Here is a 17845-nt window from a genome sequence, read left to right as displayed (position 1 = left end):
TTACATCTATATATGCAAACCCTCAAACCATAAACAATTAGGTCAGCCACCAGATAATAAACCAATTACATAATTACAAACCATGTCAGCCTTAGACCAAACAAATAATATCCAACACATAAGACATCCCAGAAACACATCGAGAGGTCCAATCCACATGTTATATTAAAGCCGGTCCATAACCTAGATCAACCGGGACCCAGTATAGGTCCACAGGCTACAACAATGATCTCAATCCGCCAAGTCTTGAACATGATCACCAACAACATCCTGAAACTCCACCAGAAGCTGCACCAACACCACTAATGTAATTTATCAAAGATCTTCATCAAAAGCTTTGCCAATGAAACCCTCGTCGGAACCAGAAACTAAGCTTCTAAGCAAGTAGGATAGCATCCGATCACCAGACCAAAACCAACTGACTAAATATGAGCATGAGTATCATGAACAAGCCAATTCCATCACCAAACTATACTGGATCCTATGGGATCATGTCCGATCCAAAATAACCAGAATCCACTCAACCTACCAGAACCAAAAGGGTGCCAATAAAGCATCCAAACAACTAGTGTTGGTATCAATGACAAAACATCAATGCAACACATAATCAATTCCACCAAATGGCCAACAGAAATTACACTTTTCTAAATTTATCATCAACTTCTGCTCTTGCAGCTGCTTCAAGACTATCTCCAAGTGTTTTAAGTGCTCCTCCTTGCTCTTACTAAACACCAATATGTCATCAAGGTAGACTACCATAAATTTCCCTATAAACTCCTGCAACACTTCATTCATTTGTCTCATAAAGGTGCTAGGAGAATTTGAAAGGCCAAAAGGCATCACAAGCCACTCATACAACCCTTCATTGGTTTTAAATGCAGTTTTCCATTCATCCTCCTCTCTTATCCTTATCTGATGGTACCCAATTGTTGGCAAAATAGCATTATAACAGACAATGGGAGATTGTTGACATTTCAATAAGGATATTGAGAAGGTTGTTGATGATTATGGATATAACTGATTAAGGATGTTTACCATCTTGATATTATTATTTTGTCATTGATGTCAAGAAATTGATTTTCTAATTCAATATGATGTTGCCATATCTTGAGAAGTATGATTTGAAGAATATAAAGATGTTGGTAAAAGACACAGGAAAGAATATGATGAATAAGGTATTCAATGGGCAACTATTATCGAGTCAGATAATGATGAGATCATGATGTTTAGATTGTTGTAACATCATACATATGTTGCAAATTATAAAGGTTAATACTATACTATGTTATCAAGCAAAGAACCTAGTCGGTAAACCCTAAGGAACCTAGTCGGTAAACCCTAAGGTTATCGCTATCGGTTAATGAAGGCGGAATGCCTACCAAATGAAGTTTAGTAATTACTGAGTTGTTACCAAGTTATAACCGAGCTATAACAGAATGCATTGAATGTTTACATGCATTATTTAATGAAGGAAGCTGATGAGCTGGAACTGATTAAATGATTGGTATGTCGTAAATATAGTTTGTTAATGAATCTATGGAAAAGGAAAGTCGGCATGAAGATCTACAGTTCAGATTGAACCGCAATACCCTGGCACAAGTTCCAAGAAATATATGCAAGTTCCTAGGCAGGGTAAAATGTTTTCAGATCGAAAGATGCATTGAACCTGGACAAGTTTGAAGATCTGATGGCTATGATTGATCATTGGAAATGTGATCAAGGAGATTAAGTGGTTAACTAATTGTTTATAAATAGGGAACTGTTGATAAACAATGTATGCGGGCAAGTGTATGCACAGGGATGCTGCATAGTGATTACCGAGCACAGAAGCTTGAAGACTTGTTTGAATAACATAGTATAGAAGCCCAACAGATAGACAAGATTAGTTCTATGTCTAGATTGTATTGAACAAATAAGAATCTGCTTTAGCATTTTAGATGTGAAGTTTCAGATAGATTTTTATTACTGTTATTTTGTGAAAGTGACAGAAAATCTCTTAACCGAGTGGACTTAACAGTCTTATTTGTAAAACCCTCTAGCAAGGTGACATTCTGATTTAGTGTTTGAAATCCTTTAACAAGGTCACTTCTAACAAGGTGAAGATCCTAACCGATCTATGGGAAATCGCTTAACCGGGTCACATCTAGCAATGTGTTTGTAATCTTTAACAGGATTTTCTTTTAACCGAGCATACTCTAGAAGAGTATATTTCTTAGTGGGTCCAAAATCCCATAGTGGTTTTTCCCTATTTGGGTTTCCATGTTAAATCTGGTGTTATGAGGTTTATGATGTTTATATGCTTTTGAGTTTGCATGTTTAACAGTTTTGGTTATATTACTAAAGTATATGTTACCGAGGTTGAATCTGATGTTTTTATGGAAGATTAAGTTTGTATGATTCACCCCCCCCTCTTATCTTGTTGGCTATTGGATCTGTACTCATATAAAGTATCAGAACTATCAATTGATATCAGAGCTTTGGACTCTAGAAGAAAAGTTTAAAGGCACTTGAGTTAAAGATCCAAAGATGTATAAGAGGGATGCACCAAAGCTGAACAAGTCAAGTTTCTCTACATGGCAGAAAAGGATGAAGCTACATCTATCAGAAGTTGGAGAATATGTTGTATACTATCTGGAGAATGATTTTGTTACACTGAGCACCTATCCATTGATTATGGAAGAGATAAAAGCAAAGCAAGAACATATTCAAGCAATGATTGAAATAACATCTGCATTGACCGATTTAGAGTTTAATGATCTAGAAGGCTGCAATGATGCAAAGGCAATGTGGGATAAGCTCATATCAGTGTATGGAGGAGATGAACATGTTCAAAGAGAAAAAGTAGATAGTCTAAGAGGACAACTTGAATCTATGAGGATGAATGAAGGTGAGAACATAACTCAGTACAGTACAAGACTAAAGGAGATTGTCAATCAAATCAAAGGAGCAAGTGGAACTATTGAAGAAAAGGATATAACAAGTACATTGTTAAGAACCCTTCTACCAGCTTATGCAATCCGAGTCTCTGCAATCAATGAATTGAGGTCTGTACCTAATATGCCAATTTCTTTAGATGCTACTATTGGTAGGCTACATGCATTTGAGTTAAGTAACTTTGATAATAGTGGATCTTCGGTAAATAAAGTTGAATCTGCATTTAGTTCTTTTCATCTTGATAAATCTAATGATTTCAATGAAAGAAAGTATAAGTACTCTGAAGGAGATCACATTGGAGCAAGTGAAATATTTTGCAAGAACATGGAAGAAGTACACAAACTGTATGAGGAAATCAGAAAGCAAGAAGAGTTTGAAACACTATTAGCCAAAAGGTTACCGAGAGGCAAAGGTAAGTATAAAGGAAAACTACCTTTGAAATGTTTCAATTGTGATAAGATAGGACATATAGCTTCTAACTGTCCTGCGAAAGATTCTACTAAAAAGAAAGATTACTGAGATGACAGACAGAAAGATAATCATTACAGAGGACACCGAGACTTTAGAAGAAGAGACAGAAAGACATGCTTAACAGCTAATGAGGAATCCAATGATGATAAATCAGATGAAAATGATACAAAGGAAGTAGTTTATGTGGCTATCAAAGATGGATTAGATGAAGAAAGGTATGAAGAAAAAGACCTAATATATCACATAAACACTAATGATTCTTGGATCATAGATAGTGGATGCTCACATCATATGAAAGGAGATAAACACAAGTTTGTTATATTAGAAGATTATGATGGAGGCTATGTTAGATTTGGTAATGATGCACCATGTCCGGTGAAAGGTAAAGTATCTATAACACTTCTTGACAATGCAAGATGCAATGATGTTTATTTGTTTGAAGGTTTGAAATATAGTTTGTTGAGTGTAGCACAACTAAACAACACAGGTTACCGAATAGAATTTCAGAAAGGAATTGTCAAAGTTCATGACAAGAATGGAAAGTTAGCTGCTACTGGGACACAAAAAAAGGTAACACATTTCACCTTGAATCAACTCGTAACAAGTGTTTGTATGCAAAGATAGATGATACCTGGTTATGGCATAAAAGGTTTTGTCATGTAAATTTTGATAATCTGATCAAAATAAGTAGAAGCACCGAGTAAGAGGTCTACCAAGTCTTGAAAAACCTAAGAATGCTATGTGTCGATGATGCTAGATGGGTAAGATGACAAGTTCAAGCTTTACAAGTAAGTCTTACACTTCTAATGGAATTTTAGATCTAGTGCACACTAATATTTGTGGTCCTATGAAAGCTCAAAGTTATTATGGTGATAAATATTTCATATTATTTGTGGATGACTATTCAAGGATGATGTCAGTAATGTTTTTAAAAGATAAATCAGAAGCTTTTCAAATGTTTAAATGGTACAACGCAAGAGTTGAAAATGAAACAGGAAAAAAACTGAAATGTCTTAGATCAGATAGAGGAGGAGAGTTCACATCTGATGAATTCAACTTATTCTGCAATGATCATGGTATTAAAAGACAAGTCTCTACACTGAGAACTCCACAATAGAATGGAATAGCTGAGAGAAGAAACATATCTATTGTGGATTGTGCTAGAACACTGATGATTGAAAAGAAGGTGCCACAAACATTTTGGAGAGAAGCAATAAGCATAGCAGTTTACACCCTGAACCGAGTATAATTGAAGAAAGGTACTTTGAAGACACCATATGAAATCTGGTATGATAAGAAACCCAATGTAAGTTATTTTAAAATCTTTGGAAGTAGATGCTATGTACAGAAAGATGATAGAAATGGCAAGTTTGATCAGAAGAGTGAAGAAGGAACATTTCTAGGTTATTCTTCTAGAAGCAAAGCATTTAAATGTCTGATCAAATAATCTAACAAAATAGTAGAAAGTGCAAATGTGAAAATTGATGAATTTGCAGAAAGAAATGATGAAGGAAATTCCAAAGAACCAGAAGACTATGATGAATTTGTCTATGTTCAACCGAGAAGTCTTACCGAGAAGACTGTTGAAGAAAACAAAGAGAATATCCAGTTACTAAGTGATGAAGAAGATCATACAGAGCCTACCGATTTTGTATTAGCCAAGTATGTCAGAAGACATCATGCACCAAGTTAGATTATAGGAGATAAGGATGATCCAGTGATGACAAGGAACAAACTGAGATAGAACACATGTCTGATATCTGAATTTGAACCGAGAATAGTGAAAGAGGCTTTTAACAGTGAAGATTGGATAAATGCTGTGATAGAAGAGATTGATCAAATCAAGAAGAATTACACATGGACACTAATCCCAAGACCGAAGGACAAAAATATAATCAGTACATAGTGGATTTTCAGAAACAAGCTAAATGAAAAAGGAGAGGTCATTCGAAACAAAGCAAGACTAGTTTGTAAAGGTTATGCTCAAGACGAAGGAATTGATTATGGTGAAACTTTTACACCCATTTCTAGACTTGAAGGAGTAAGAACATTGTTGGCATATGCTGCTTTCAAAAAATTCAAGGTATATCAAATGGATGTCAAATTTGCATTTCTGAATGGACTATAGAAGAAGAAGTTTTTATTGAACAACCTGAAGGATTTGTTGAAGACAATAATAAAGATCAGGTATGTAAATTGAACAAAGCTTTATATGGTTTGAAACAAGCACCTAGAGCATGGTATAAAAGATTTCACTCTTATTTGATTAAGATTGGTTTTATAAGGACAAGTGAGAACAACAATATGCACATGAAGAATGATGAAAATGGAATACTGATCTCAGCCATATTTGTTGATGATATTATATTTTGTGGAAATGACTCTTTATGCAAAAACTTTGGAAATGAAATGAGCAAAGAATTTGAGATGTCATTAATCAGCAAGATAAAGTATTTTATAGGTTTACAGATACTGCAAATGAAAAATGAGATTTTCATTACTCAGTCCAAGTACATAAAGGAAATCTTGAAGAAATTTGGAATGGAGGATTCAAAACCAGTAAGTACTCCTATAACTACCAATTGTAAATTATCAAAGAATGATGAATCTGCATCTGTTGATGAGACACTTTACTGATCCATGATTGGAAAGCTACAATATGTTGTTCATAGAGACCAGACATAGCACATGCAGTAGGTATAGTTGCAAGATTCTCTGCAGATCCTAAGGAAACACACATGACAACAATCAAAAGAATTTTTAGATACTTGAAAGGCACTGAGGATTATGGCTTAGTGTATCAAAAAGGAAATGATTTTGATTTAAAAGTTTATATTGATGCTGATTGGGCAGGCAACATTGATGACAGAAAAAGCACAAGTGGAGGAGCTTTCTTTTTAGGAGAAAGACTAGTGAGTTGGCTTAGCAAGAAGCAAGGATGTGTTTCACAGTCAACAACAGAAGCTGAATATGTTGCTATAGCATTGAATTGTACCAACATTGCATGGATCAAACAACTATTGGAAGGTATAAATGAGAAAGTTACCGAGCCAGTAACTATATTCTATGACAATACTAGTGCCATTTAACATTTCAAAGAATCCTGTTATGCACTCTAAGACAAAGCACATCTCTATCAAATATCATTATCTTAGAGAAGAAGCTCAAGAGAAGAAAGTGGTGTTGGAGTATGTTAGCACAAAGGAACAAATAGTAGATATCTTCACCAAGCCACTACCAAGGGACACTTTTGAATATCTCAGAAGTAAGTTAGGGGTCCTACCCCTATCTTCTACTCACTGACCAAGTTCGGTGAAAGCATCAATCCGATGACTCTATCAAATATCTTTTAGGAGTTGATGCTGCATTATACACTTTAGGATGTTTTTCTAAAGGTGTATAGGAATATTATAGGAAACAATACAGGAATATTACAGGAAACAATATAGGGAACAGGAATTGAAGACAAATGCTTTGACCGAGATTGAATTGACACATTACAGCAGGAATTCACTTCATACAAGCAAAAATTATGTTTTAGTTCTTTACTTTTTGGCATTGTTGTCAAAGGGGGAGAAGACTAATATAAGGGGGAGAAAACTGAAGAAAACAGGAGAAGTCTAATGTATGGGGGAGAGCATTTCAGCATTTCAGAATCATAGCAATCCAAATCTTTTAAGTTCAAATCAATTGGTTTTGCCATCAATGCCAAAGGGGGAGATTGTTGGCAATATAGAATTATAACAGACAATGGGAGATTGTTGACATTTCAATAAGGATATTGAGAAGGTTGTTGATGACTATGGATATAACTGATTAAGGATGTTTACTATCTTGATATTATTATTTTTTAATTGATGTCAATAAATTGATTTTCTAATTTAGTATGATGTTGCCATATCTTGAGAGGTTTAATTTGATGTTTTTATGGAAGATTAAGTTTGTATGATTCACCCCCCCCTCTCATCTTGTTGGCTATTGGATCCGTACTTATATTAAGTATCAGAACTATCACTCTTGAGATCAATTTTAGAGAAATAGGTAGTGTTTATGGTGAAAATGGATAACAATGATAACAATATTGAAAGGCTAAATGAATTCAACCACAAAACCCTAGCCTAACAACAACAAAGATCCACCATAACATATGAAGATTACCTAAGACAATGCAAATAACTCAAAATCACAAAGATTATACCATCACATGTCCAATAGGGTTTTGATCTCCATTCTTCCTATCTCCATTGATCTTGCTTGATATATTTGCTCTCAGATTTTTGTATGCACAAGAGCTCAACAAAGAACGGAATGTGGTTGCAAGTAGGATCGTAGTGTAGCCAAGTACTCCAAAATCAGTCATTAGGATGTGTCATTAGAATGCTTCATTAGGAATGAATGATTAGGGTTTGACAATGAAGAAAGCATCTCCTTAAATAGAAGACACAATAAGAAATGGAGGGTTAAGATTGAGAGGTGTAAAAAGAGAGGTCGGCTAGGATTAGAGGGTAGGTAGAAGAAATAGTAAAATAATGAAAGAGGTAGGTAGTGTAGGAATTAAGAGATGAATGACATGTGTCATGTGTAGAAAAAGATAATGAATTAATTAAATAAATAAAGATTTATTTAATTAATAGAAGAAGTGGGATAATTAAATAAATAAAATATTTATTTAATTTAGGAAAGGGATAATTTAAATAAATAAATGTATTTATTTAAATGAGAAATAAGGCTAGAAGAGGATAAATGAATTAATTAAATAAATAAAAATTTATTTAATTAATAGAAGAATTAGGCTTAGATAATTAAATAAATAAAATATTTATTTAATTAAACATGACAATTTTGAGTGTCTACATTTTGCCCCTCTTTGAGACAATGCGGCTTGTCGCGTTGTTTCAAAGAAGATAAGATGAACTGATACAGAGTTGCCCCAGGATGGGAATGATATGCCCCCTTGAGAGATTGGATGAAAATGTCCGAAAAGATTGCAGACAATCTCTCGATAAGAAAGACAGGATAGAATGGACTGATCAGATAAAGTGACAAAGTCACGAGATAAGGAAGACTGACTCGGGAAATGAGAGCTAGGGCAATCTATAAGATAGACCACGGGGGAAAATACATCCTCATTGTCATATACACATCCAAGAGATTAGAGTGCAGAGAGAGAAAAGAGCAGCAGCAGTCAGCAGCGATGGCTTTTGTTCACAGATTCGACCGTGTTCGCCGATTCTAGAGTCCAACGGAGGCAGGAGAGCCAGTGAATACCACAAAATGTCCTCGTACTTTGATGCATTTATTATTGTCATTAATTCATACTAGGTAATGTAATAAATGCGCATTTATGTCAAGAAAATGTGTTTGTGTCCAAAAATGCGAATTTGTGTCTTCCAGGTCAAATCGGCAGTTCTGTGATGAACATACACTGTCGATTGGATAAGCTGCTGAGAGGATACACTCAAGAAGGTCCTCTAGGGAAGACTAAGATAGATCAAGGCACTTTGTGATGAACAGTGAGTACCAAGATAGAGTACTTTGTGATGAACAGGGAGTACTAAAATATGAGCAGCACTTTGTGATGAACAGGGAGTGCAAATGTGAGTAACACTTTGTAATGAACAGTGAGTGTCACACACGTAGTACTTTGTGATGAACAGGGAGTACTACTAGGATAGATAGCAACACTTTGTGATGAACAGTGAGTGTCACTAGGATAAATAGCTATGTGCATTTAGATAGCGAGTAGCATTTTGTGATAAACAGTGAATGCCACTATGACTGACATGATTGAGTTGCTTGACTGCAGGAGTACTTGCCGATGTTAGAGTCACGGGAGAGATTCCCGTCGACTCAGAGGTTGCGACCTGAGTTGACAGCCGAGGACTGAGCTACGATTGAGGTTATGGGATTGAGATACATTCTGTATTTGCCTGAGTTTCGGGTGAACATGGGATTGTTGACTGCACTGGCTGAGAGATGGCACTCAGAGACTTGTAGTTTGCATTTGCCAATGGGTGAGATGACAGTCACCTTGGAGGATGTATATAGGATTCTACGGATACCGATTGATGGGGATTTAGTACCCTATGATCGAGACGGAGATAGGGATGCATTGAGATGAGTGTTCTAGGATCTAGGACTAGGGATGAGGGTGGGACATGTGGCATGGGATACCATGACATGGACAGGATTAGCACTACCAATAGTGTTGGCAGGAGTGATCAGTGAGTTCCTCTGTATCAATTTTGTACCATTTTGTATAATGATGTAGACACCTGCGGGTGATTGTAGCCATATGATTTTGACATCATTGTATCATGACACATTTTGATTATATATGAGAGATGATCCATTTTTGCGGCAGCTATATGCATGTGTACCTTATGTGATGAAATGTTCTTATGTGATACATGTTTTATGATATGGATGCTTATATGATGCAATGCAATATATTTTTGTTCTTTTATGTTGTATGTGTAATGCATGATGCAAATGTGAATGTATGTAATGCAAATGAATATGATAATGCAAATGTAAATTGTGCTAACAGGTGTTGTGTGCAGGATGTGATGCAGTTGTGATATCTATATGTATGTATGAAATGCTTATATGTGGTGATGTAGGTGCAGCTAAATGAAATGCAAATGTTTTTGGTGTGTTATTATACTCAGTCATGTGATAGCAGGCTACGTGGACTCGAGAAGGACAATGGAAGTCAATCAAGAAAGGGGGATGGAAGATAGAAGATATGAACGTGAAAGAGCTTCTTGTGCAGTATCATCATTGAGCTTTATTATTGCAAAATAGGTTATGACAATCGAGGCATTTGTTTGGCCCAGAAAGTCATTGTACCTGTTTGCATGGAGATAAGACAGTCACAAACAAGGAATGCCCCAGTTCATACTAGATTCACAGTGTCCTCACATCCTTGGACAAGTCATAGCATTACTAAAAGACAATCCACAGACAGCAAATGCAAATAGGTGACGATACCCCATCCTCGCCTTTCTAGTCAAAGACATCCTGGAAAAGCTAAAAGACATGTCACCAAAAAGATAAAATCAAAAGAAAACTAAGACTCGACACCAACATCCACTGTAGTCCTCAAGTTTAGTGTCTCTTGTCACTTGTTTAAGTCTTATTCGATTGTGGTCACAATGTTCACTTTCACAAAAAGGATAGATAGCACTGAACCATATGTTGTCTGAGTCTGTTGAAAGATTTGATTTTGTTGAAGCTCATTGTTGCTGCTGTGTCTCATTTGAAACTGACTGAATCCATGAAACTAATACTTTATTGTGGACTAGCGATGCAGATGTTGCTTTATTGCAGATTATGGGCGGATAGACTTGAAGGAAGCTGGAAGAAACTGTATTCCTCGAAACATGTGATGTTCTCAGTTCCACACCCATTACTAGACGTAGGAATTGCCTTAGTCACAGATAGGATCTGATTTATTATGGATGGAAAGGGAGTGAAAAAGGGAGGGTTATGGATGGCTAACCAATCTTAGGTAGATCAATAACAAGCCATGATGGGAATGGGTAAGTTTATTGTGAGTGAATAGGTTGTGAGTGTGTGCAAAGTGAAAGGATGAAAGAGAGTCCTGAAGGAGAGAGGAGCAATGTCTCTACGCATGGCGCTGGTGACCCAGTTTTCACCATGGCACTTGCCCAGGGCGCCACCGAAGTGGTTTTCACCGTTGGACGAAATTATTTTTCTTTACTTTTCTCGATTTTTCAATTTTTTTGTTGTCACAAGGCGCCTGTTTGCCAGGTTTTCACCAAGTAACGATTTTTTTGTTTTATAGTTTTTTTTGTATTTTTGCAATTTTTTGATTTTTTTGTATTTTTGAATTAGGATATTCTGAAAATTATGTGTAGAACCTGCGAAGGTGCATGCTGTTGATAGGATCCTCCAAAGATTCCCCTTCTGTAGTTGAGAGCTGATATGCCCCAGATCCATATACCGCTGTGATGATGTAAGGACCAAGCCAGTTTGGTTTGAACTTGCCCTTCTTATCTCTGTCTTGCTGATTCTTGGGGTTCTCTCTGAGTACTAAGTCACCTACCTCAAATGCGCGAGGCTTGACTTTGTGATTGTAGCTGCATTGTTCCTTGACTGAATGATGTGTAGCTTGAGTGACTGTCTTCCTTGATAAAGGAACTGAGATAGAATTACTAGTGTGTGGACTACACAGGCCCATATGCGTGTCACCTGAAGAAGTTTGGGCATCACTGATAGCAAAGTCCTTTGAGGAAGCTCCATTAAAGGTCCATGATGTATCACCAGAAGGAAAAGGATGTGTGGAACAAGTGGAAGAGTTATGAAGGCTTATGATTGTGAAAAGAAGTGAAAGTAGGATAGCATGATGGAGACTTAGGATCAACAAGTATGCTTTTTGACTTAAAATTTTAGAGCTTTTGCCCCCAGTTATTTTGGTATTAGGGGAGATCAACTCTTTCTCTTTTTGCTTCATAGGATTTTTGTCCTTGACTTTGATTTTTGCAGAGTCCAGTAGCTTTTGATTTTGATTTGGACTAAAGCACTTTTCTTTATTTTTGACTTTTAGATTTTTCTTTTCAAAGCTTGATTTTTGATCCCCAATGAGTAAGGGCTTTTGTAATTCTTGTTGATCCAAGTCTGGAAGTGGAGTGGAAATGGAATGAGTGGATGAAATGGTAAAGCTATGTGAGTTCTCAAGAGGGCTGACGATATGCTCAATAGATTCTTTGTTGGAACCACTCTTAGGACTATTGATATCAAGAGTTGCTTGCACCACTGGAGGAGATTTGCATTCAGACTTAGTAGCCACAACAATAGGTGGTTCACACCCAATTCCTTGCAAATTGTTTATAGACTGTTCTTGTTGACTGAATACCTTAGGAGATAGTGGGAGTTGATCAACATGAAAGATATACTCACCACATCCCATGTCTTTAATCTTGAACTTGTCTTTGAGCTCTGCTTGTTTGGATGTAGAAGCTTTTAAGGATTCAGGATCCACATATGCTGATGAAGGAACAGCTTCGCGATTGACTGGGATTGTTATTTCTGATTGAGGTTGTAAATTGTTGCAATATATGAATGGATTTGGATCCGCTTTGACGGTCACTTCAACTCCATTGTGTGGAAACTTGATACATCGATGATATGTAGAAGGGACTGCGCTCATCTCATGAATCCATGGACGTCCCAAGAGTATGTTGTATGTGAGATCGATGTCTAGGACTTGACAAACCACATCCTTTGTAACTAGCCCAACTTTGAGAGGCAAGGTGACTGTGCCTTTGGATGAATGCTCTTCATCATCATATGCCTTGATAGTGATTTTTTTTGTAGAATTCATAGCTTTATCAGAATATCCCAATTGTTTAATTGTGCTCAATGTACAAATGTTTAGACTTGCTCCTCCATCTATCAGGACTCGTTTGATTCTATGTTTGTGTATGAAGGCTTCAATGTGTAATGGTGCATTATGTGGCTGACTTATGGAGGCATCATCGGCTTCTATGAATGTAAGGGAGTGTGGAATGGAAAGGTATCCCACCATGGCTTGAAACTGGTCCACATTTAGATCAGTAGGAATGGTAGTATCTCTCAAGATTTTGTCAAGAATAGCTTTATGTGCAGGGGATATGCGTAAAAGCTCAAGAATAGAGATGAGTGCAGGTGTCTTCCCTAGTTGTTCTATAAGGTCGTACTCAGGCTTGGTGGATGAAGAATTGGTATTCTTAGTGGAGGCACCTGGAAATGTGATCTTACCTCGACGGGTTGTAACATGACATTCAGAGGTAGATTCGGGTGAAGATCCCACACCATTTAGGACAATTTTGGGTCGCTGAGGAGGATTCTCAGGATTTTTATTTTTGATAGTAATGGTAGAGATATGATTGTCCATTGAGATGTGATTGATAGTAGAATCATAATTGTATGGTGCTCTAGTATAATTGGCTTGATCATCTGTGACTTTGCCTTTTCCCTTGTCATGTTTTGGGAATGGTTCCTTAAACACCTCATGCTCTTGGTTAGATGAATGTCCCTCAATCTCTATATCTCCTCTGTCAATGAGATCTTGCACAATGTTTTTCAATCAATGGCAATTACTTGTCTTGTGACCCTTGCTCTTATGAAACTCACAAAACTCATCTTCATTCCACCAATTTGGTTTTACCTTTGGTTCATATGGAGGAAAATCTGGGACCGTGATCACTTTGTTTGCTACAAGCTTTTTGAATACTGATTCAAGTGGTTCTCCCAATGGAGTGTACTTCCTTCGTGGTTTAGAAGTTGTTTGATTGTTCACTTGATTGTTGGTAGAACTTGATCCAGAAAAGACGACCTTGGGTCTCACTGTGTTGGCATCAACAACACCATCATTAACTGTGTTCTTGTTCTTGTTCCAAAATTTTGGTTTGTCCTTTCCTTTGAAGTCCTCTTTGTTTTCTTTGAATAGTTTGATAACTCCTTGTTCAATTAAGACCTTTTCTGTTGCTAGGCCCTTTTCAATGACATCCTTGAATGTAGACAAACAAGCTTTTCTGAGATCATAGCCAATAGCCTTGTTAACATTTTGTGTGAACATCTCCACCATTTGTTTTTGCGGGATTTCGCAAGAGCATCTGCTAGCTAGGTTTCTCCATCTCTGTAAAAATGTTGCGAAAGATTCTCCTTCTTTTTGTTTCGTATTGCACAAGGTAGTAACTGAGACATCTGTTTCAATGTTGTAAGAGAAATGCTGAATGAATGCCTCTGCTAAGTCACCCCATGACTTAATACCGGGAGGTAATTGAGAAAACCATTCCATAGCTTGGTCACCTAAGCTCTGTGGGAACAACCTCATCAAGTATGTTTCTTCTGCTGCTACCTCAATGCAAGCTGTGAAGAATTGTCTTATACGTGCCTTGGGGTCTCCTCTCCCTCTATATTTGTCTAACTTTGGTGTTACAAAGTGTGGAGGAAATGGAGGCATTGGAATGCTCTTATCGAAGGGATAAGGGCATATATCTCTCATAGTGTATGTAGGTTTGGATGTACTCATGTCCTCCACTTTCTTTTGTAGATCTCTAATTTGTTGCTCCAAATTATTCTTGGGAGGAGACTGATTTCTTGTAGCATACCCCATGTTTGAAACACCCATTTGAGGAGGAGCTTGTTGCATGTATGGATGATACTGATCGTAGACATGTCCATATGGAGGTCTATATTGTTGCGACATGTATGGAGCACTTGGCATAACTTCTTGTTGAGGGACTCCATATCTGTTTTGTGTGTATAAACCATATTCAACAGGTCTTTCATTTTCCATTGTGTTGCCCCCAATTTTGACATGAGGTCTCCTTGTGTCAAAATTTTGAGGATGTCCTTGAGTATCCACTTGTCTTGATTGACCCATATCTTGAGCATGTGTTTGAGCATAGGGCCTCCATGATGGTCTTTGAATGTAAGTATCATATGTTTGAGCTTGTGTATGTGGGATTGCCGGTTTTTGAAGCAGAACTGATGGTGACTCAGGCATCATATTCGGTCCTCTATTTCCTCCACTATTTGGTCTCCTTTGATCCATGTTGGGTTGAGCTTGTTGTGAGGGTCGACTTTCCATAAGTTGAGATAAGTCAAAATCATGTGGTATTTTAGCTCCACTTTGTGCCATCATGTTTAAAAAGTATTGACGATCTCTCTTCATTATCTCTTCAACCAATCTATTGAATTGAGGATCCATTATGGATTTTTGTATGTCTGCTGATAGTATTGAAGAGTTGTCAACATTGTCATTGTGTGTAGTATTGTTGTTTATAGCATTTGCGCTTTCCACATTTGGATTGTTTCTATAAACATTCATGTCTGGTAATGTAGTGTGCTCAGGATTGTAGAATAGATCATTGTCATACTCATAAGAACTCATGTTTGCGGATTCTTGAGCTTCTTTAGCTATTCTCCTAGATTTTTGAAGGCGGGTTTCAACCATGAACTAGGTGTTTGACCAATATGTGAGAGACTAGATGGAAAATATGAAAAGAGTATGGAAGATCAAGAGTTGTATGGAGTGTAAATGACTCTTGAGGTGTACTTGCAATGTCCAAAGTGTAAGACCAAGTATGTAAGTAGTAGAGTAGGTGTGACTTCCAAAGAGAGGATAGTTTCTCTTGATGAGGTAAGCTGACCTTGACTCTAAGTAAGACCAAATGAGACCCAAAGGTAAGAAACCTTGATGAGGGACCACTTAGCAAAGTGTAGTAGTATGTAGTGTGTTGACAAAGTATGATGAGGACAAGCAAGTGACCTTTTTGACTCAAGTTTAGACAAGTATGAATGTAAAATGAGATGTGAAGCAATGATGGACTATGTGAGACCTTAGAACAGGCTGAATGCTAGATGAAATCTGAAGAGACAACCTAGGAAGCTCAAGTATGCCGAAACTGATTTCTTTTGTTTGTTGGACTGTGAAATTTTTCCAATTTGTGAAGTTTTTGGTTGTGACCAAATCTGAATGTTTGACTATTTTTTCGTGACAAGAGGACACAATGTTGATGAGGACTCAGTGTTTGCAAGTGTTTAGACTCCAAAATGACTCCAAGAAAAGTGTGTTGTTTGATGTAAAATTGTTTTGCATACACTTGAAGACACAAAAGACACAATGTTTTGCTGTTTGGTCTTGATTGTTTGAATGTTTAACACAAGTCAAGCACAATTCTTATGGCTGGCCAAGACAATAGTTGTTGATCCCACATGGGGTTTTACCCCCGAGGCTACGCTATTCAGAGTGGATACTTAGATGCTTGACCTCACTGGCTCCACCCTCGGCACTCACTTCTCGGGTTAGCCAAGCATCAGTCCCCATGAAAACTCCCCATGGTGAACTTTGTATCTCTACTAAGAACCGTATGTGTGTGGGCCACTACCAGAGGTCCGACCTCCTGCCCCAACAACTAGAAGGATTTGGGCTTCTAAAACAAAAAGGTGCTAGTAAGGGCATCCGCTTGTGTGGCCATACATGCGGCACTTTCAGCTCTGTAAATACAGAAGGCTCCCAGCCAGTAGGGGTTACGCCCTACAAATGATCAAATAAATTTGATCAAACGGGTTTATGGGGAGACATAGTGTCGGTATGAACTAATCAGCACACGTTATTCATAGTTTTCACCATGAATACATTTGATTATAGTGGTTTGGATGAGGTGGGTTTTCCTCGCTACCACTTGGGTCGTTCTCTTCTCACTAGTAGTCCTAATGACCACACGGGAAGACAGGCCCTCTAAAGATTAAACAAAAAGAGCCTATTGCTCAAGACACAAAAGACAATGATTCAATTTTAGTGCACCAATTGAAGTGTTTGCTAGTCTATGAAAACAAGGCACACAATAAAAATCCCAAAAACCTTGCCAAGGACCTGCAACAAAGATTTATTAGTAGTTTGGATTGTTTCAAATGATCACCCCTTCCTGCAAGCACACAAGTTAGGTAAATTTTAGATCCAAAAGACTTTGTGAAATAGGGGCCTTCAACAATGCGTTTTGTTGACCAATTCAAAGAATTGATTCATCATAAAAAAAGACCACCTGTAAAATTTTAAGAGATTTCCAGAAATGTAAGAAAATCCAAAAAATTTGTTAATTTGCTCCAAAAATTAATTTTTTATGAAAAATCATAAAAAATTCATATAAAATGAAAAATCGATCAAAAAAATCTGAAATTTTTACTGGAGAGTCTTTATAATCTTCCAAACCTGTAAAAAAAATTTCCTGCAACAAATCCAAGCAGTTTGTGAGATATGAGTAAAATAATGCAAAACCCTAATTTTCAAAGATCTAATTTTTGAAGAATGATTTTGCATCAAATTTAAAATCACAAAGAATAGATCCTATGTATAAATTTGAGATATTTCCAAAAATGTAAGACAATCCGAAAAATTTGCTAATTTGCTCTCAAAATTAATTTTTTATGAAAAATCATAAAAAATTCATATAAAATGAAAAATCGATCCAAAAAATCTGAAATTTTTACTAAATCTTTCTGATACTATTCCCGACTTGCACAAAAAATTTTATGGAAAAATTCAAATCCTTTTGTGAGATCTGATTAAAATAAATAAAAACCCTAATTTTTAAAGATCTGATTTTTAGGGAAATATTTTGCATCAAAATTAAATTTACAAAGAATAGATCCTGTGTATAATTATGAGAGATTTCCAAAAATGTAAGAAAATCTGAAAAATTCTCTCATTTGCTCTCAAAATAATTTTTTTATGAAAAATCATAAAAAATTCCTAAAAATTGAAAATTTGCTCCAAAAATTTTGAATTTTGGATTGAGAGCTCCTGATACTTTCTTCAACCTGCAAAAAAAATTTGGTGCAAAATTTCCAAGCCGTTTATGAGATATGATCGAATCTCTCCAAGATCTTGATTTTGTGTCCAAAACCCTAGCTGCACAAGGTTATT

The sequence above is a fragment of the Cryptomeria japonica genome, chromosome 6, assembly GCF_030272615.1.
Source record: "Cryptomeria japonica chromosome 6, Sugi_1.0, whole genome shotgun sequence".
In the NCBI taxonomy this organism is placed as follows: domain Eukaryota; kingdom Viridiplantae; phylum Streptophyta; class Pinopsida; order Cupressales; family Cupressaceae; genus Cryptomeria; species Cryptomeria japonica.
Note: the sequence above shows the minus strand (reverse complement) of the source record.